At 42.7% G+C, this 22,507-nt stretch overlaps 1 protein-coding gene and 1 pseudogene across 50 annotated transcripts in view; both read left to right on the top strand.

Moving 5' to 3' along the window:
- Positions 1-22,507, top strand: part of Ppp2r2b (protein phosphatase 2 regulatory subunit Bbeta) — a 294,937-nt gene that overhangs the window by 144,237 nt on the left and 128,193 nt on the right. The window lies entirely within an intron of this gene.
- Positions 20,770-20,876, top strand: LOC121824191 (U2 spliceosomal RNA; annotated as a pseudogene).

Raw genomic sequence — 22,507 nt, 5'->3', positions numbered from 1 at the left:
CTATCTCTCACCCACAAAAGTAAAACCAATTATCTACAGTCCAAATAAATTCCGATGCCGTGCAACCTGAAGTCTCTCATCAAAAACCCAGCTACCCACACCACTCCCCCTTGCTTCTGCCTCTAAGGCCAAGTACAGTTGGTTTAAATTGTTCCGCTGGTGATTCATCACCACTGTCTTATCTCTCCTCTGCCGCCTTCCTCTTGGGTATCTTGCCTGTCTTTTCCAGGCAGGCTTTGAGTTCCTGGAGAACAGAGTTCATTCTACACCATCCATCAGCTGCCCAGCACCCTGAGGGCACCATACTGTTAAGAAGCACTGCTTACTTCAGTACTGCCATACAGCTTACTGAACTCTGAGACACACTGCTTTCTGCACAGTGGCTATACAGACAGTGAGGCTAGAGAAATCCTCAGCATACCAGTTCCTTCCTTCATCTACAAAACAGGGATTAAAACAATACCTCAGAGCATTTCCAGAGATATTAAGAGCGTACATATAAAGCACTTGGCATAGTTCCTGGCAGATAATAAGCACTCAATAAATAGTAATTATTGCTGTTATTACAGAGAGCTGAATTTACAGGGTGCTTTCTGTGGGGTGCATGCTGTGCTAAGTGCTTAGTATGCAATTATCCCATTTATTTTTCTACATAATATAGAGAAAGTTTGTCAGCTTCAAAAAGCATACCTTTCCTGTTGCCCAGCGTTACATAAGAAGAGTCACGTTCTGGTCAGGTAATCACAAATCCGGCATCAGAAGCTGTTGATTCATTGCAGTAGCTGATGGCTCACCAATATAATTACTAATGGCAGCTGAGGCACAGGAGTTAGGAGTTCAGTTCCTTCTACCTTAGCCTCCCGAGCCCTAGGATTGCAGGTATGAGCTACCACACCAGCTTGGGGAAGGTGTGTTTTAAATAACTGTGATTCCACCTCACCCCATCAACCATGTCAATCTCCTCTGAGAGTTGACCTATTTTTTAGAGCATCAGAGCATCCCATGTTGACACTTCCTTAATGTATGTGGTCACATCCATGTTTATTGTGACACTGTTCACAACACTCTTATGGGATCACTCTAAATATCTGCCATCAAATGGATAGAGAAATGAAATGTACTATATAGAAGCCAAATTCTAAGAGAAAGATATTGCAAAATGCTTTCTCTCATATGCAGAAGACTCTAGATTTAAAATGTGTTTATGTGTGTGTGTATGCACACAACATGAATATCTTTTTAAAAAGCAAATTTATGATGAGTAAAGAAACCATGAGGAAGGCAAATAGGAACAAAATATATGAATATGTCATAACAAAACCCATCATTTTGCACAGTCAATATACACTAATTTATAAAATGTATGCCTGAAAGCCACTGGTCCCAATACTACACATAGCAAGCATTAAATACTGCAAGAACTGGGAGGCAATCAAGGCACAAACTATTTTGTTCAGTGTGATCTGGACCAGTACTAGTTATGAGATCTTCAGTATTCTAGTATATATGCCTTATACAAAATTAGATCGTGTGGAGAAAGCCTTATCCTATAATTTTTTTAACCAGTTTAGTGCTAAACTATAAACTAAGGGATCTTTGGCCATACTCAGGGAAGTGTACTTTGAAGACTAAGGAAAGACCCATCTACTCTAAATAAACAAATATTGAACATCCACCACATGCTGTTGGACAGGTTCAGGGAGAGCTAAAATGGTTCATTTATGCCTGACCTCAGTGTATCCACAGAAACTGAAGTCTGTGAAGGAAAAGATGTAAGACTAAAGGTACCAAAAGTTTAGGAAGGGCTGAATGATACGTGCATGGGGTATTTGGAGTGCAGGGGGAAGGGGGGGAAAGGTCTAATTCAGGTTAGAAGATGGAAGTGACGAGATCTTTGTAGAGGTGATCACCACAGCAGGACATTATGGGATACTTAAGACTTCCCTAGCCCACAGAGGACTTTGGGTGAAGGCAGGGATGGCTCTGGAACAATCAGTGTCATGGTTGATTGGCTGACTCTGTCATTAATGTCTTCAGCATTGGCTAAGTCCCTTCTCCTTGAGTGCCATGAGTTAGCTTGCTCCGTGCCTATGAAGGCTTCAGGGATCTTCAGGTAGCTGGTGAACAGAAGGAAAGTGAACTTATTCTCACAGCTTTACCAGCATCCTATCCTACCTGGAAAATCCCGTGAAAGGTCATTTCTGAGAAGCAGTGTTTGACTCATGGCTCCGAGGCTCTGTGGCTTCCTGGAACAACAGTGTATGGAAGGAAAAGAAGATGACATCAACGTGGAGATAATAATGAACTTAGATCATGAGGCTCCGTGCCATACTGCAGCTGCTGAGTATGAGACAAGCTCGAAGCTTCTAAACTTAACTCAGCCTCTGCCTGGAAGCATCTAATTAAAAGTTTTCGAATAAAATCAATAACATTTGGCAGATAAAAGAGCAGATGGCTTAAGTAAGAGACTGAAAGGCTGGTTTAGGGAAGCATTAGGTTTTCATTCTGTCGGGGGGTGGGGAAGAATTCCTGTGGGAGAGGGCAGGAATCAGAAATAGACGTGCATAGGCAGGGAAGGGAGTCAGGCTTTGACCCTGTTCTGTGCTAAATGTAGCTTGGAAATTTGAGTTTATGGCAAAGCCAGACCCTTCCATTGCTGTCAAATGAGAGTCATACTCTCTGTCTCTCCAAAGAGTACACTCCATCAGCCCCCTAGACTAGTTTTTGTTCATTCTTCTTTATTCTTGGCTAGCCCATAGGTATGAGTCCCTTCAAGGTACATCTACTGCTTTTCTGGAGGCTGGGGATTCAAGATGAACAAAAATCAGACAGATTTTTGTCTTTCATGAAGCTAACTTAATGGAGAATTCATTAACCAGATGACTGAATGATTGTATACAGCAATAAAAAATATTAGAAGATTTTATGTTATCAGATGATAGTGATGATAGGGCCAAAATACTTTAATATATATCTCTTCAAATACATTTTTAATTTATTGTTTGAGAACTTAACATGTGTATACAACAGCATTTCTACTCTACATTGCCCCCTCCAACTTCTCACAGACCCCCAACACCATGCTCCTGCCCCCCATCTCAACTTCATGTCCCCTTTCTTCCACAAAGTCCAATTAGTACATGGGTGTAGGACCATCCTCTGGAGCATGGGCAGCCTACTGGGGGGCACATCTCTGAAGAACACTGCCTCACCCTCCATAGTAACCATTGGCTTTCAGTAGCTCCTCAGCTAGGAGTAGGGCTTCATGATCCCCTCCCTTACCCGTTGGTATGCATCTTAATCCTTGAGACAAACCTCTGAGGTAGATGTTGATAACTTTTAACTAAGATAGAACAGACTCAGAAGATGAGAGTCCCTCCTACAAGGCTGTTTCATGACCAAGCCGGATCATGAACTCATCTCTTCCGATGATACTTCACATTCTTTTGTTGTTGCAGGTTGAACGTTATGGGTAGTTGTTTGCAGTTCCGTTCATCTGATCATTAAAAGCCAATAGCCCAAGGGAAATGATGGTGTGACTAATTTCAGAGAACTGCCGATGTCACAGTTACTGGTACTTTGCGATAGATATGGCTAGCCAGGAAGATAGAGTCCACAAACAGAAACAACATGAGCAAAATCAACTAAGGAATAGTGTCATTGTACCAACTGCCATCTCAGGTCAGGTCTTCGAGTCAGCCACTGGGATTCTCGGCTTCTTCCTTAGCAGTTTCCTTTAGGACATTGTCTTTTGACTCTAGCTTCAGTCAAGCAAGTCTTTAAAGAACATGAATGGGCTCTGCTCAGTGGGCATCAACGTCTTATGGAAAATAAAAGAAGCCCTGTGGATTTTTGCAGCCTTCAACTGTCAAGGTGACAAAGGGGTGCAGTATTCCACATCTGTCCAGATTAAGTCATGGAAAGCTTGGACTTCCTTATAGTTTGGTTTGACAGTCCCCTAATTGTCAATGTAGTTTGGTGTACAGAGGCACCCCTTCCTGCCCCACAGCTCATACCTGTGCAGATTTAGAAGTCCATTCAGTTGGGCCACTCTAGGAAAGACCCATGTGACTCCCATGCATGATAAATAGCAATTAGTAAAGCTGTGAGTGTCCTCCAGCATTCCACGAGCACCCAAGAGCAAAGCCCTCTCAAGGACACTTCAAGGGTGGTTCCTGCCATTTTTGCAGAAATGTCAATTACACTTCGTAGTTCACCACTGGTATGCTCCTCTTCCGTGTTTGCGTCCCTAACCTAGCTTCCCCATCCCACAGTCCACACCTCACATAGCCCCTGCCAGTAGTGTTTTAGACTTGCGTATAACTGCATGCAGTAGATATTTTATATGATAAAATTCATACTAAATGTCATAAATATATAGAATTTATATAAAACTGTGTTACCCCTCTGCTTCCCTCAACACAGAGGAAAAATTAGCAGCCCTCATGGCCTTCCTTGCTCTCTCTCTTTCAGCTCAGACTCCCCTTCCAAATGTCCCTCGCTTCCTTGAACTTAGGGAGCATTTTCCTTCCTTATGGTATCCACTCATGCTGTACCTCTACTAGGATCGCACTTTTCTACCTGTTTTGGAAGACTGGACTTTCACATCCTAAAATCAAACTCTCTATCCCTGGTCCTTCATGCAGGCTCATCCCCCACTTCTTACCCTTTTGACACTTTGGGAGTTTGTCTCTTATTTGGTTTCTTCGCTTTCCTCTACTATCATTGAGTGTTGTGAGTAGAGCATGTCCATGTGATGTATCCCCAGAGCCTGGCACTATGTCCAGCAAAGAGCTGTTGACCACTAAAGGAATGATGAACGTGCCTTGTCCTTCTCCAAAGCTGCTCACAGTGTCCAGTAACCAAGCACAAACTGTGTCCCAGGCAGCCCACATGACAGGAATTCGCCCATCTAAATCTCATGAAAGCATGGCACATCACTATTGTATCAGACTCACACTTTTCAGATGACAAACCAAGATAATAAATCATTTAACAGGTAAATAATCTGCTCACTATTAAGCAGCTAAAAAAAAATGGCAGAAATTTGGCCATAAGTCCCTATGGTTCAGCCTTCAGTCCTCCTGTCTTCCTGCAGTGAAGACTGGCATTTACATCTGAGTTCATTGAGAGAAACAGAACACACACTGAAGCACAGGGAGATGTCTGAACATCACATCTACTATAGCACACTGTCACACCTGATGGGGTATGTTTAATCACAGCCACTATCATACACTCTTTTCTAAGCGCAGAAAGCTCGACAGTGGCAGCATTATTTAGTGGTATACCCATCTGATAGTGAGCCATCTCTGTGGGTGCTAAGGATCACTGTGTCCTCACCAGATAGGATAACTAGAGGCCTCTCTGCCATCAAATGGTGCGGTGGATGCTGGCATTCTTAGGATGAGAAATGCCCTGTGTTATTCTAGAACTTCCTGGGGTGGCAGCCAATGTTACAGAAAGGCCAGTTCAGAATCTTTCAAAAGTGTTGAATCTACCCAGTAGTCAAAGAAGAGAAATGCTTTCCAGTTTGTTCCTTCCCTCCCGGAAGCTGAACAGGAATCTATTCTTCCCCTTGGTTTCCAGAACCCTGGGTCAGAGATATGCAAATGTGAGTGTGCACGCTGCTTTTAACGGATGCATGAAAGGGATTTTTGAAATGAATGTGTTGTGATTGGATTTCTGGTCAGTCACCCAGAAGGCATCACACAGCTAAGCTCTGGACCCAATTCCACTACAAATGCTTTGGCGCCTGCAGCCAGGGTAGCCACAGACAGGGATCAGCCCCCGTTTCCCACTGCCTTTAAATGGTGGAAACCCCAGGCTCAAAATGGAAAAAAGAAGTTAGCATGAGCCTAAAAGAAATCTAATACCAAGTCAATTTTAAAATACCTCTCTCCACACCCTTAGCTGATAACATAACCTCTTTAGGTCTGAGCCACCTGATAAAACAAGATTCTGTTAATATATAACTTGGCTTTTTCAATAAGCTTGTAACTTTCAAAAGAACTTAGGTGCCCTTTGGAAGTGAGAATGTTGCCAATTGGCGTTATTCAGATAAAGGTCTCTGTGACCTGCTTCAATGTTAGATAAGAAACATGAATGAAAATAATCACTTATTGTATGTGGCTTGTGCTGAGGTGACTGTTAAGGTGACTGACAGGATTTGGCTTCTCCCACTCCCCATGGGTTGAGAGCCCCATTGATCACCCTGTTTATTATTAAACAATTTGCTAGGCAACCCTTTTTCTTGGAGATGATCAAAGTTGAGTTCCCCAGCCCTTTCTCCTTTACCTGGAAATATGAAGAAGTACAATTTTACATTGTATTTCTTCCCTTTGAGTCTTATCTAATATTACATCAATAATGCCAATATAAAGGCCACACAAGAAAATTAGAACTAATTTGATCTTCATCCCTCTCTTTACTCCTCAGGGGTAACCATTGTGGCCACCTCTGTACACCTTCCAAATCACTCTCTGCCTTGTCTTTGTGTATAAGTAGATCTCTTTAACTCCATAAATTTGTGTTTATATAGTGATGCATTGATTATTGATCACTATACAAAATTGAGTGTCTTGGGATAACAAACATCCCTTACCTCACACATTGTCTGAGAGTGTGGAATCCAAGGATGATTAAGCCTTGGTGAGGGTCAGTCTAGGGCCTCTCTGGAGGTTGTATTCAGGCTATAAGAAAAAAATGTACTCTTGGACAACTTGGGCCAAGCAGGATGATGAGCTTCTATGATGGCTCACTGGCATAGCACTTGGTTGGAATCCTCATTCCTGGATCCAGGTTGCCACATAGGCCTCTCTCTGCTCAAGGGCCCATTGAATGTTCTCAGCAAGCTGCCGAGAGAGAGAGAGAGAGAGAGAGAGAGAGAGAGAGAGACAGACAGACAGACAGACAGACAGACAGACAGACAGACAGACATCACAAAGGAAAGCACAATGATATCCCATTTTGTAACTCAACCTTGGAAGGAGCACATTATTCCTTCTGCCATATTTGATTTCTTAGATGTGAATCAGCAATCTGATCCACATTCGCAGAGAGACTAAACAAGCTCTATTTCCCAGTGGAAGGAAATGGAAGAGTCTTGGGCTGACTTAAGCGACCAATATGGCATACTACACACCTGACCCTGTGCTTTGCCATTTTCACTTTTTAATCTCTTAGCTCTCCATGAAAGCACATGTAGGTCAGCCCAATTCTTTAGAACCACTATAACCCATTTAATTATACCCCTCTTGATCAATACACATTAAGATTGCTCTCAGATTGTTCACTGGTAGAGATCACACTGTAGGGAGAAGACTTGTTTAGGCCTCACCAGTACATAGACTAGGATTTCTCCAGAAAAAAAAAAAAAATGCATTCAAATGAAATTGCTAAGTTATGGAGTCTATTTACTATATAATGCTCTTTGCTGATTTTCTACCCACAACAATTGTTCTAATTATTAATTATTCACTCACCCTTCACCTAGTAACTTAGGGGGACTTTATGGCAGAACCCTGTTATACAAAATAGCTTGAAGTCTTACAGGTGATTTGTGCCTTTTTAAGCATGAGGTTGTATGAGGCCTGGAAATTATTCTGTCTGTCACCTGGTCTACTAACAATTACAGTCTCTTTCTTGCCACTCTGCATGATTTAAGCAAAAATCCAAGGGCTCATTCCTCAGAAGTCAAGGAAGCTTAACTGCTGTTTACCAAGGACTTGGAGGTTCTCAGGTACAAGGTGCCCCAGGAGAGACAGGTTGATTAGTGTTAATTCAAACTACTTCCTCTTTTATACTAGCAGCTGAGAAATCACATGCACAGATGGAGCACACTGGTCTCTGTGGGGGAAAAAATGCTATTCTAGTTACAGCTACCTCCAGTGTTTGGCTCTATCTTTCTAGAAAGTACTACTAATGCACAAAATCACTGAATTCTCTGGGACCTCCCTAGTTATCAATTGCATTTAATTTAAAACTAGAATCTACTGACTTCCATGCATACAGGAGGCTACCAACTATCCTTGGCTAGCAAGAGTCTCGCTCCCTATGATGTCAGTAACTAATAGTAGCCACCAATCTGGAGATAGCTGCATTGCACAGAACAATCCAGCCTGGTTTATTTCTGTGTGTTTACTGTGCCCACCTCTGATATATGAATGGTTGGTCAGATTCACAATAGTTTATCATTGAAGCAACCAACCCTTACTATGTACTGTTTGGCCTGTGTGAGTGACATATTAAAATGATTAATTTTCTGAGCAATTTGAATTCTAGTGGTAATTCTTGCCAGATATCTAGCACTGCTTGCATCCCAGGTACTGTGCTAAGTACTTCACAGACCTGACACCTTAGCTCTTACAGCAGCTCTACTGAGTGGGTGGTCCCAAGATACATGGAAAACTCTAGTTCCTTCATTGATGAGCTTCTTATCTTCAACTGGGCAAATAACCCAATTGAGCCCCAGAGCATGAGAAGGCAGGGTGAGTCCAGCTGAGCCCCAGAACTTGGGAATGCTGGATGAATCCAGGCTCAGCCAGAATTCAACATGTCTCTCCTTATAAATGGCTCCATAGAACACACCCTTCTCAGAGGTCACGGAAGCCCAAAGTGACTCTTCTCTGATCCCAGTTCTGAGAAGCCTCACCCGTGCTCCCCAACACAGTGGCATCCCCAGATCAACACTCTCAAAGCTCTGTATTACCTAGTCTCAAGAATCCTCAGTCCAGGAATTGTCTATGTTGGTGAGGTTATCAACTGGACAGACTTCCATCAGAGTGCGGTAAACTGTGCAGACGGCAGACGGTGCCTTCTCTGCTGGCTTCTATTTCCTCAGAGCCTGCCATAGTAACTGCCACAGTGAATCAACATCATTTCATCCATTAGCGAATTGCTCTGAAAAGGACTGTGCGTATGTAGGAAACTTGAAAACTTACTTAGTTTGTCTCGCACTTTGTAAATCTCAGTCAACATATATTCATTGAGCATATTCTGCAAAACACCAAATTCAGTTCTGCAAGGGAGTGCATGCAATAAGCTAGGTGGGCATTGTCCTTATCCGCTTGGGGCTTGTATGCCTATCCAGATCATGAGTCAATATAATGAGTAAACTGAATAAGAGAGTTTGGGCTACTTTTAAGTCTTGGAAAGTAAACTCTGAGGGTGGATGGCAGGGTGGAGGTGATCTCGGACAAAGATAAACATTTAACTTGATCATTAGGGTGAATTAGGTTTAGGATTGCAAAGTTAGAGGAACAAATGTTCTCATCTCACTAAATTAAGTAGTCAGTGAAGGTGCAGTATCTAGACTTGTCCTGGACTCCTTCCTCTCACATTTCATGTCTTCAAAGACAACCCTGTGACCTCTACCTTCAGACTATCTCAAATCCACCTGCCTCTCCCTACCTTCACGGCTACCACTACCATTTCTCCCTGGGACTGTACGAAGGCTTCCGATTTCTCTTCTTCCACTTCCTCCACCTATGATCTCTGTAATCGCGTCACTGGCCTGCTCAGAATCCCTCAATTACTTCTCCTTACAACATGGGTAAAATCTAATGTTGAAAGGTTTGCAAGATTACAGTCTCTGGCTCCTCCTCTCAAATGTCCATCACTGTGCCCTAGCATCCTGCCTAGGTTACTCCACAAGAAACCGAGTAAGTTACCACTTCAGGCTTTTACAACTGTGGTTCCCTCCTTGGAGAAATCTCTTCTTCTGTGTGTGTTTGTGGTTTGCTCATTACTCCATTCAAGTCTGCTCACATGCTAACTAGCGACCTTCCCAAGTTCCTGCTGACTGTGGGAATCACAACTGTCCCTCCTACTGGAACACTATCTAACTTTTCTTCATAGTTTATACAACACTAGGGGCATGCATGTTCGTGTGTGCATGTGTGCATGTGTGTGTGCATGCATGCGTGCGTGCATGCATGCATTTTCTATAAAATGCAGTTTCCATTAGGTTGGCAGCTGAAGTCAACTTGGTTGACTTTATTCCCAACACTTGGTCTTCCAATCAGCCCTTCTTGAATGAATGTATCAGATGGAAAAAATGATTAAATGACAAAATGCAAAGACCTTGTAACATAGAACAGAGGAAGGAGGAGAAGTCTGAGAAGGCAGAAGGGGCTCGGACCATACGAGGACTTATGGGTAATTATAGAGAGTGCAGATTTCATTCAAAAAGCACAGGACTTCCTTCTCCTAGGTGGTTTCCTTTGTTATCTCCACTGATGAGTGGCCCAGGCATGGAGAAATGTGGAAGCCCTCTCCCCGTTCCACTCCACGGTGCTCTTGATCCTATCAAGGGTCACTTCAGATGCTTTGCCAAAATAACAGAGTTAAGCCACAGCTGGATTCACTCTCCTAAGAGTTCCCCATGCTATAATTCGAGTCTCTGGAAAGTACCTGTTTGCCTTTCCTAGTATGTTTACAGACAACTCAGAGAGTCACTTCCTGAGGAGCCAGCCATCCCTGACCTCCCAGATCACAGAGTGTCCCCTGCCATAGGAGCTCTGATGTTCAGAGAGCATGGAGCATGGCCTGATGGTATCTGTATGCTGCTGAGGGTGGACTGTGAGTGCCTTGAGGCCGGAGACCTTCCCTTGTTGACTCCTTTAAGTAAAAATAACAAAGAGAGGGTTCTGACACGGATCCAGCCTACTAATGAGCATATTTGGCCTATTTTGTTTCATGTTAATTCAGAGTAGCTGCCAACATTTTAATGGGTTTCTGACTTCTGATTAAAATTTATAAGTCATAGCAATTCTGGGCTCGTGTTCTTTTTGAAGATGATATTTGTTACTATATTCTAGGAGGGGGTTCCTAATTTATATTTTATTTAGCATACTAATTAATGTGTTTCATGATAACCTTGTTCTTAAGAACAAGAACTGGGTAGCAGCTGTCCTGTTCATAGAGGACATCCTCTAGCCAGCAACCATCCCCATCACTCATATTTCTCTAGTTGAGGCTGTGTTCTTCGTCATCTAACAGCTGATGGAGTTCTTACTTTCTTATCGAAATGTGGTTCTATATCCAGTTTTCTATCAAATGTTCTTACACCTGATGTATAAGACCCCTTTGGGGCCAATGAATGTGTGACCTAATCCTAAAATAAATGAGGGTTGTCATTTGTTGATTGAAAGCATAAGACTTGACCACACAAAGTAGAGTTGTCAACTCTTCCCACCTTTCATGCAGCTTTTATCAAAATCCTACCAATTATTTTATAGATTATATATATACATACATATGTATGTATATATGTATGTATATATATATACATATATATATATATATGAAAAATCAAAGGAACTAGAATAGTTAAATCATGGATTTTTAAGAGTAAAAAGAGGGTTGTACTTACTTGATTTTAATATTTATTACAGATCTACAGTTGTCAATATTGTATCCCTAACAAAAGGTTAAAGACATAGACCAGTGGAAAAGAATAGAGGATCCAGAAGTAGATACATAGAAATGATGTTCTATCCATTTTTGCCAAGGTGCAGAACAGTTGAATAGTGAACATAGTCTTTCAACAATGGCTGCTAGAGTAACTAGGTTTCCAGAATGGATCATAGTTATATATAAAGTTATTTTTTAAGTAGGAAAAATAGAAAGTTATCCAGCTATAACCAAAGAGTGTCCTTACATTTGACATCAAATGCACTATCTGTAAATTGAGTCTCGACAAAATGAAGATCACTTACTCAGCAAAAGGTTAATTGGAGAATGAAACAGTTAAAGAAAATATTTCAAATTATAGACAAACACTCATTTCTAGGTATACAAAGAGCCCTCAAAACTCAGCATCAAAAATATAATCAGCTTAGAAAATGACAAAAGACATCAGATACCTCATCAGTAATAGCAGACAAACAAAAATCAAGTTCATCCAAATATGGTGAACACAGCTAGCCATGGAAGAAATGCAAATTCAGACCACATGTACCATAGTAGCTGAGTAAAAACTAGCAACACCACTACTCTAGGACCCAGAGAATCTTTTCTCACTCACCTACTGTTGGTGGGAATGTAGAATGTACAGCCATCTTGGAAAATAATATGGCAATTTCTTATAAAACAAATGACGTAGCCAAGAATTGCATTCCTGGACATTTATCTTAGAAAATAAAAATGTATGCTCATGTACCAAAAAAAATACATATTAACTTATAAATGATATTTATAGCAACATTTTACATGATTGTTAAATAACTCTGATATCCTTACATAGCGAATAACTAAGCAAGCTATGCTGTCTCGGAGCTCTGGGATACAACTCAGCTCAAAAGAGTAAACTACTGGTACCCACAACAGCCTGGGTGAATGAACCCCAAAAACTGAAGATGAATGGGAAAAAAGCCAGTTCTCAAAGTTTGTGACCTGGGTCATGACCTCTTTTTACCTCTGGCAACTGCAGATCTGTTCTTCACTCCAGTAACACTCTTGAAATGACAAGATTATAGAAACAGAGAGGCGATGAGCAGTTGTCAGGGGTTACAGAGAGAGTGAGCCTGGAAGGAGGTGGGCGTTCTTATGTGAGGGTACCCTGAGAGACCTTGGCAGTCATGGGGAATGTTCTGTACCGTGGCTGAATCAACGTCAGCATCCTGGTTGTGGTGTAGTCCTAGTGTTTCACAAGGTGTTGATACAGTTAGGAGAAACTGGGTGAAGGGGGCCATTCACTGTGTCATTTCATACAGCAGCATATTAATATCTACAACTGTCTCTGTAGCGACAGCTGAATTGAAAACATCACAGTCCTTGTCCTGAAAAATTAGTCTCAGTGGACATCCCTCACTCTGCCACTTGCTGCTCAGCAGTATCAGCCTTTCTGAGGTTCCTAGAGCTGAGGGTCCTAGGCTACCTTGCCCAAAGCATGCTCACTACTGCAGTAATCACCTTCACATTGCTACTGGGCTGGAAGAAATGCCTAGCAGTTCTGTCTACTAAGGAGGTAGGTCTAAGCTAGTTAATAACCAGGTGTACTGTAGCAATGTGGTGACTTTAAAAAAAGAAAGAAAAGAAATGGTGCACATAAATTTAATTAATGTTTTTACTTTATTCTGCATTATAATTACATATGGACCCCATTAGACTCCACCCAGCTTCACAAATCTTGGGGCCCCTTTGGGTACCTCCTTATCTGTCTGACATTGATTTGGATCCAGTATGGTTTTAATTATGTTCAATTCTATAAATATATCCCTGCAACGATTGAAGGGAATATGTCACCAACCACATGCTAATGTTGGAGCAGTGAGTTCCCTCATGTTAGTTCTCACAGTATTTGGCAGATGTTGAATATATTTAGTTTACTTTGGTTTCATATTGTGATGCTGAGATAAAACCCAGGGCTCTGTGCACACCAAGTAAGACCATGTACGCAATCTGCCACTGAGCTAATTCCATGCCTTCCTCAACTTTTAGAATACTTTACAGCAACCCCTATGAGTTTGCCATGTGTCCTGGTTAGTCTTTTGTCAACTTGACATAAGGTAGAGTTATCTGAGAAGAGGAACCTCAATTGATTTGCTCCATCAGATTTGCCTGTAGGCAGGTAGGTCAATAGGGCATTTTCTGGATTGGCATGATTGATGTGGGCGGGCCCAGCTCACTAGGGCCAGTGCCATCTATGGGCAGGTGGTCCTGGGTCCTATAAGACAGCAAGCTGAATAAACCATGCCCTCTGCTTCAGTTCCTGCCTCCAAGTTCCTGCTTGAGTAGTTCCTGTCCTGACTTCCCTTAACAGTGCACTATAATGTGGAAGTGTGAGCCAAATGAGCCCTGTCTTTTCCCAAGTTGTTTTTGGCTATGGTATTTTATCACAGCAATGGAAACCTAACTGGGGCACTGTAAGATGCTTGATGCATAGGATGGGAACCACAGGTATCGTGGTTCAGCCTGGTTTCTAGACAAAGCCAAGGAAAACCAGACCAAAACCCACTATTAGGATCTTCCCAGGTGAAATGATCCACTGATACTGTCCACTCTATCCCTAGCATGATATCACAGCCAACCCATCTATTTGAGGGAGACAAGAGCAGTTTTCTCTGACTCAGTGATGGCAGAGAAGGTGGTTAGAAACAGGATGCTGGCCTTTCCATCGTGGCTATTTTAGAGATATGGAGCCATTTTGGAAAGAGCCTCTTTGAAAAACTGGATTCTACAACAGGTGATTGGCAGGTGGCGAGCACCGTGGAAGGGTCTGTGGTCTTGTTAGTAAATCCATCCTATTCTGTTACCCTTGAATTATGCCTTGTCCACAGATAGCAGCCAGCCCAATGTAGAAAAGGCTCAATGCTGAGAGCCTACATTTGAATCCAACATGTGAACCGGCTGAGTTGCCCTTCCAGAGCCTCAGCTCACAGTGGGCTTTGGAGTACCCCCGAGGGCCATCTTATCACATGGGATCAAATCTAGAGTATTATGCCAACACAGAGCCAGCATTTACTCATGCTACATTTTCCATCAGAAATGATCAATTCAGGCTACTCTGCCTGTGGGTGAAAATAAATCCACAACAAAATATACATGGAGTGATTCTTCAGTTTCATTGGGAAAAACACAAATATACAAGGTCATTTTGTCCCAAGAGTCTCCTCCTCATTCTTCCCTTCACAGGCTAGAGAATTAAGTCTTTGCCCATCTTCCTATTCATTTCCCCCTCCTCTGGAATACATCAGTGCAATTAACCGTCTTGCCCCTGACTCTGGTTGTCACCAGCTCTCTGTTCTGTCCAGTGATTAGTACATGTGGTTCTCTTTACCCAGAGCCCCAAAGCTGTTTCTAAGTCAGTCAGGATTTCCTCACAGATGTGTAATGACACCATGATGGATGCTGTTCAGCTGAGGTGGATCTGATTGAGAGCTCTCTCCGAGAATGGGAAGCAATATGAGGGACCAGAAAGCAGCTGCTCGTTCCTTCTGGAAGCGAGGTGGGTTATGCACAGTGGTGAAAGCTGTTCTCTGGGTCCCCAACCTAATTGTTTTGATTAACATGATGCATGGCCATCACAGGTGTAGCACATAATAACTCTGTAAGGTTTTCGTAGCCAGGCCAATTAAGCTCTGTCACCGAGCCAAGAACTAACCGCACGTGCTTCTCACTGCAAAAGCCAAAGTGGATTTCTCTAAAGGGGACTTGCTTTTCTAGGACAATTCACCATTTTAAAGCACAACCATGCATCCTGTTACCTTATTCTCTCCCTGCATAGAAGGCAAGCAGTTTAGACGGGGGAAATCAGAGTTCAAAGAGATGCAGTGACTTAGAAGTTTAGAGTGTCCTGATTTGGGCACAGGATGCTCATGACAACGTCCTTGAAGACTGTTCTTCTACCTACATGACAGTTACGTCATCATTCAATGACTCCCTAAACTGCTAGTATATTGTTTTCTTATTAGATGTTCCAGTAGAACCCTGAGAATTAGGTCTTTATTATCTCATTTAGGGAAAAGTGTTCAAAAGCTTAGAATAGTGCTTAGAATCCTTGTTCTGAGGCGAGGGAGCTGTGGGATGCTGAAGATAGCTTGGGGTGGAGGATCACAAGATGGAAGAGCTGGGGTCAGTACTCAGACCTGATGGCTTCAACCCCTTGTTCCTCATACCATTACGTTCTCATCCCAACCACATCACTCCAGAACATTTTAGATTCAGAGGCACACAAGGCTCCACACTACTGCAAAGATGTCCTCTGTTGCCTCGGGGCACAAATTGGAACAATTTAAGCATTTGGGTTGGTAATTTTTTTTTTCCCCTGTTGAATTGAGAATGGACAGTTTATATTCTAAACTGAATGTAAATTTGACCCTTGGTCTCCTAATTGCCAGATCTCTGTGCTGACTCTATGACTTTTTTTTAAGAAACTTCAGTTGCCTCACAGGCTCCTTACCAGAGACCCAGAATACACCTAAAATTCCACAATAGCTGTGGAAGAAGAAAGGTAGAAGAAACATGTCTTAGCAGGGAAGGCTGGCTCAGTAGGTAGCATGGTTGAAGGGAAAGAATTCAAAGCTATTCTCAGTCAGAACCACAAATAAGTCCTTGCAGTAAAATGTGTTGCTCAGTGTTGCCTAGCGATTGGAAATGGGAAGGCGCTCCTTTTGGCTCTCTGTAGGGTTTGGGGTTAAGACTGAACCCCTAAGCACAAATGATTGCCTGGCTCAGGTCCCAGTGCTGAGGAGCACACAGGATGGTCCCCTGGTGACACACAGGAGGGTAGGGGTGGACATTCACATTGCTCTCTGCTGGAAGGCCAGCTTTTTCCACCCATTGTTGATTCTGAAAGCTCTCTTCAGCCTGTGAGTTCTCACTGGGGAAGGAAAGAATGGATCTTCTGTTCCCTGCGGTGCACTGAAGCCCAAGGGCCAGCTTCCTTTAATGTAAAAGCCAAAAGGGATGAATTCCTCAGGAGCAATCTGCAGCTACTGGCTGTAGACATATAAATCTATGTCTGCTCTTGTCACTCCATCCTGAAATCTGGGGATGGCTGATGTGGCCAAGTGAACACAAGAATCCTTTCAAAAAAATAGAGGGAGGGAAAGAGGGAATCGTAGAAGGGTTTATTATCTTCTCCATTTTATTTCCAATTTCAAGTTAGAGGAGCAGATTCTTATTTGTGTAAATATATAAGTATCTGTAAACCAGCCTGCATATTTTTATATAGGTATGGTTGTTGGTTTTTGTTGGGCTTTGCTACTTTAGCAAGTGATTTCTAGGCATGGTGTTGAATAAACCTGCACTCAGCTTAACATAATGCAGTTGAATTGATTTTTGCCTGCTAAGCTGTGATTCTCTCTCAGTGGGGGAGAATCAATAAGGTCAGTCGGGCCCATATTTGCACACCGTTGGTCTTGGTTTTAATCTTGGTAATCCTACCTATAACCACTTGCTGAGGCAGACTGATTGGCAGCAATATTTGCTTAATGATTTTGTGACCATCATATTTGAGGCACATTGTAACGTATGGCCTGTGGGGCTCTCACTCCTTTCGGCTTTCCCGTTCAGTGTTCTCTGCTTCTCTGCACTGTAAAGGGCCTATTGGGAGGACGCTGGAGGAGATCAACTCGCCAGGAAGAGGATTTGAAATATGTTTCAAGCAGAATCTAAAAAATGAAGTGATCGTTTTAAAAATTAAGCACGATGGAGCTTCAGCACTTCAGAGGTTGGGATTGCATTAGATTTGTGGGAGGAAAGTGGGTGAGCAGTGAGAACACACAGGAATACTGTCTTAATTAATAATATTAATTAATTCAATTATTATCAACTGCCACTTACTGTATATACAAGGGGTCCATCACTTTCTCCTTCCGCACAGAACACTTGCGTGGCTCACACTTGGAGAGAGTCCAGGATACAATGCTTTCCTTTGGCCTCCCTTGCTCATTTCACACACTTTTAAGCCATGTATGGAGAGAGAGTGTGAATCCCAGCACCCCAGTCCTTTCAGGTCAGTGAAGGCCATGTTGGTAAAGAAAAGACAAAGAACCCTTCCACTACCCACCAAGCTATCGATTCCCACTGATAACTAGTTCACACCAATCTCCAAGCCAAAAGGCTTTGAAGAGGTTGAAATGAGATGAGCAAACTTCTCAGTATTGAACCAGTCCCTGTTACATTAATCTACCATGGATGCTATAGAAAGGTACCACAGGTCAGGCCCTTAACCAGCCAAGATATATTATCTCACATTTCTGGAAAAGCCCATAATCATGATGTTGGGAGGATACACCAGTGTCTGGTGGTTTACCAGTAGTCTTCGATGGTCCATGAGTAGGGATGGACCACTCCTTCTCTGCCTTGATGTTCACATGGTGTTTTCTCTTTATCCCAAGTTTTCCTTTTCATGAGGACACTAATCACATTGGCTTAGAACCCATCTTAATGATGTCATCTAAAACGAGTACTTCTGTGATGACCCTTTTTCTAAATCAGCCCCGTTCTGGAGAATTAGGGATTATAACTTCTCCAGATCAACTCTGGAAGAGCACACTCAACTCACAGTCACTATCATTTACTATTATGTTATCACCATTGTTTCCTTCATTATAAATCCTTTCTCTACCCTGCACATTACTAATTTGCACAGGAAGAAATGGAGGAATGAAATTCCTGTTGCAGAATGCAATTTTCTTCAAGTACACTCCATGACATTTACTGTTCATGTCCACAATGCCAGGTATCAACTATCCAGGGAAGGGGAATCAAGAAGACTAGCTATTCCAATCTATTGAGGCAAGTGAGCTAGTCACTTGTTATACTTGAAGCCATTAAGAGTTTTGGCAGTCTCTCCAACCTTTAAGATTTCATATCCTCTCACATAGAGAACAGGCAGGCAGCAGCCTGCCCAACCTCACCAGATGGCATCAGGTCCCCAAAGCCATTGGCATCATGCACATTTTAAATTTATTAAAAAGCCCATGAAAAAAGAAATCCCCTTTGGAGCAATAAAGTCCCAGCTCCAGCAGTTTCCTTTGGTATCATAGCGAAGTCCCCTGGGTTGTTGTTGAGACGGTTAGCCAGTAATTCTTCAGGACGGCCTTCTTCTGACAACACGCACAACAATTTCCTTTGTAAGAACGTAAGTGCTCAGTTCCTCCAGAGCCCATTACATAGACAGATTGGCCCCAGAGATAATTACAAGAAGATAGTCTAATGGGCTCGATTAAGGAAATCCTATTACCTCAATGAAGAATCACCAGCAAGGTATATACCCAAGCAAGTGTTTATTCTCTTTCTCTCTCTCTCTCTCTCTCTCTCTCTCTCTCTCTCTCTCTCTCTCTCTGCCCTCTTCCCTTCCTCTCTCACACACATTCATAGAGCATGTAATCTCTCACTCACTAATTCACACATGCACAGAGCAATTGCAATTTCTTATCTAGAACCATATGTCCTACCATTTTATATTTGGAAATCAAGTTCATGTGGATCTGCCAAAGTACAGTTGACCCAAAATATATTTTTCACTCTGCTATTTTGAAGACTTATTTAGGGTAGCATGCAAGAATGAGTAAAATATGATACAGTAGAGTAAGTTTAAAGTCATATGACCTAAAATCGTGGACTCTCACTATTGCATCACAGGCCAGGGTGGCACCTCTATGAAACCCAAAAAAGGGTGATCTGACCCTTGTTAAGGACAGGACCCTCAGAGCATGTGTATCGCTCACCACCTGTACAGAGGGCAGCACCAGAAGATTGTTTCCCCCTAGATATTGACTCTAGTCTGAGGGATAACAGTAGAAAAAAAAAATATTTGGTTGTCCAAAGAATACATGTGAAGGTGGGGTTTGTATGAATGCTCACCACCAGCAGCCAATAATTCACGCCTGCTCCCTGCTCCTCATGTGAGCACCTCCAACATCAGCCTCTAAGTACAATTGAAAAATGTATAAAAATGTTCTGGGAGGTTAAAAGTCTGCTTCATTCAGTTATGGTGCTGCATTAAGCTCACTTCGCATTCTTAACATCTCAAGTACATACACGTGTGGAGAAAATGGGCATCTACCAGGTTGGAGTCTTTCTCCTGGATTCTGCTTCACTGTTGCTAAGCAAGGATTTTCAAATTTTCCATGGTGGGAGGGGTGGAGAGATGGGAGGCTGCAGTGGAGATGTATTGTATGAGAAAATAAATAAAAGGAAAAATTCTATTGCAAACTTAGGAATTTCTGGAACTTTTAATGGCATATTCTTAAATTTCATCCCTAAAGAGTTAGAACTGGAATAGGACCCAGGCATGCACATTTGTAATGTGTTCCTTTGATAGACTATGTCTACAAAACCATTCCCTCCTGTGATCTTTATTTCTTTTAGAACACTCATTATTTTTAATTGAAAATTTTTTCATACATGACTACTGTATTTACATAATTATTCATCCATTGCATCTTCAAAATGAAGCATTCTCCCCTATGTGTCTATATTGGTTACTTCTCTATTGCTGTGATACCATATCATGATCAGAAGCCACTCAAGGAAGTAAGTTTGGCTTTCGCCTCCCAAGGGCTGGGCTAGACTTGACAATGTTGGGGATGGAACAGCAACAGCAGGGTTGGTGGCCAGAACAGGGAGTTAGGAACTCACACCTCAAATGAACGCATGAGGCAGAAAGAAAAGCGGAAAGTGGGGCAAGGCTAATGACTACCAAAGCCCACCCCAAGTGACATACTTTCCTTCAGCAAGGTTCCACAGCCTAAAAATTTCATCATCTCCCTAGACAGCAAAGCTGCAGCCAAGTGTTCCAATGCCTGAGCCTGTGGGGACCATTCCTCATTTAATCCACAATAGTGTTTTGGTTGAGGTTTGGATATGAAATGTCCCCCCTAAGGCTCATTCATCTGAACTACTTGGTCCCCCATTGCTGATGATTTTTAGGATATTGTGGAGCCATGGACGGTGGTCTAGCTGAGGGTAGCAGGTTACAGGAGAAAGGGAGGACAGTTTCTAGCCTAGTCCCTCACAGATGGCTCTGCTTCCTGACTGCTGACACAGCATAATTATTACCATGTTCTCTCTCCACCGGAGTCACTAGCCACCATGTCTTTCCCCATCGTGACACAATGATGGACCATATCCCCTGAGCCATGAACCAGAACGAGTCCTTCCCCCTTATTTCTGTCACCTTGACATGAACAGTAAATAAAACCATCTCTATAAAACAAAATGTGCTCATTGGGAGAGGGAGGAGTCAGACATCCTACATCAAAACCTCAAGCTTCCAGCATGGAGACAGAAATACCACTTATGCGAACAGCTATCATCCCTTCCCAGTCACTTGACTAAGATCAAGTGTGGTATCTGTTCTTACCAGTTTAAATCACTAGCCATTGTAAATTTTTCATCTATGCATACATATGAAATCTCATTCACAAATACTGCTTTAATTTGGCAAACTCAAATCCATGAAAGATGAAAGAAAACAAATTCCACAAGAGCTTCAAGGTCTGTGTTTGTTTGTTTGTTTGTTTGTTTGTTTTCTTTTTCTTTAGACAGTGCCCTGTTATCTCCAGCTGGCCTGAACTCAATATGTAGCCAAGGATGACTTTGAACTTTTGATCCTCCTGCCCCCACCTGTGCTGAGATTACATACATGTACCACCACACCCAACTTATGCAGTATTTGGGATTGAACCTCGGACTTTGTGTATGCTAGGCAAGCACTCTCCCAACTGAGCTACATCTCCATCCCCTACAGGCGTGTGTGTGTGTGTGTGTGTGTGTGTGTGTGTGTGTGTGTGTGTGTGTTCGTATGTGTGAATGGGTGGATATGCCCCTGCATGCACATGTAGAGCCTTCAGGTTGACAGTGGGTGCTCTCTTGACTACTCTCCACCTTGTTTATGGAGCTGTTGGTTCTGCTAGATGAGCCGACCTGGCCAGTGAGCCCCAGGGGATTCTCCTATCTCTGTCTCTCCCATGCTAAGCTTGCAGCTATGTACCACCCACTTGACTTTTACGTGGGTGCTGGGGGTCTCACCGAAGTCCTCATCCTTGCACAGCACTGAGCCATCTCCCCAGCCCCAAGGGCTTTATTACCAAGAGCTAATGGCATCCCTTCCTTGAATTCCCTCCCTTGACTGTTAGGGACTGTTCTTCCTTTTGACTGGCCTATTCCCATGGTGACTTTCAAAGCTCCTTGCTTACCTCTCATGCCCCTGCTCTGAAGAGTCTCACATCTGCTCAGAATGCTCCTCTTTAAAGACTGAGTAGCTGCCAATCATCTCCAAAGTTCTTTTCTCATAAATATCACTGGGTTCATTTTCTGCTGCAGCGGCAAAGGACCGAAAGGAACAATGTAAGGGAGGAAAGACTGACTTTAGCTCATAGCTTTGATGCTTTTAGGTTGTGGTCAGTTGGTTCCAGTCTTTCTGGACCTGATGTGGCAGAGCATCATTGCAGAAGGCATGGTGGAATAAGGCTACTCACTTCCTGATAGCCAGGATGTAGAAAGGAGGAAGGAAGGGATCAGGGAGAAGGTGGAATCTTCAAAGGTATGCCCCCAAAGACTTCATTCTTCCAGCTAGGCCCAGGCCCCTGCAGCTTCTACTATAGTATAGCACAGCTATTGGGAACCAAACCTTCAACACAAGAGCTGCGAGGGAACATTTCACATGGCAACCCTATCGGTCAGCTTGCCACCATACAGCCGTCTTTTGGTAAAGCCTATCCCCACAGTTCCTTTTGCTGTAAATTTTAGACCATACCCCTCTCTGGCTGTTCATTTTCCTACTGTTGGTGTGAACTGGCATTTATCCAGCTGATTCGCCTCTAAGAAGCCTTCCCTGGCTAGATGGTAGTTTGCTTTCCAAACTACACTTGCCAAAGGTTTTCCTTTATCCAGTGTTCCTAATCCTGGAGATCTTAGACCCCTTTGAGAATCTGAGTAAAAATGAATACCCCCCCCAATCTTCAAACAGTGCAAATGTTTATATATAATTTTTAAAATTAATTTCCAGAGGTCCAAGGAATCTAGGTGATTGTACCATCCTTCCCTCCGT

The sequence above is a fragment of the Peromyscus maniculatus genome, chromosome 19, assembly GCF_049852395.1.
Source record: "Peromyscus maniculatus bairdii isolate BWxNUB_F1_BW_parent chromosome 19, HU_Pman_BW_mat_3.1, whole genome shotgun sequence".
In the NCBI taxonomy this organism is placed as follows: Eukaryota; Metazoa; Chordata; class Mammalia; order Rodentia; family Cricetidae; genus Peromyscus; species Peromyscus maniculatus.
Note: the sequence above shows the minus strand (reverse complement) of the source record. Positions and strands in the feature narration are given on the sequence as shown.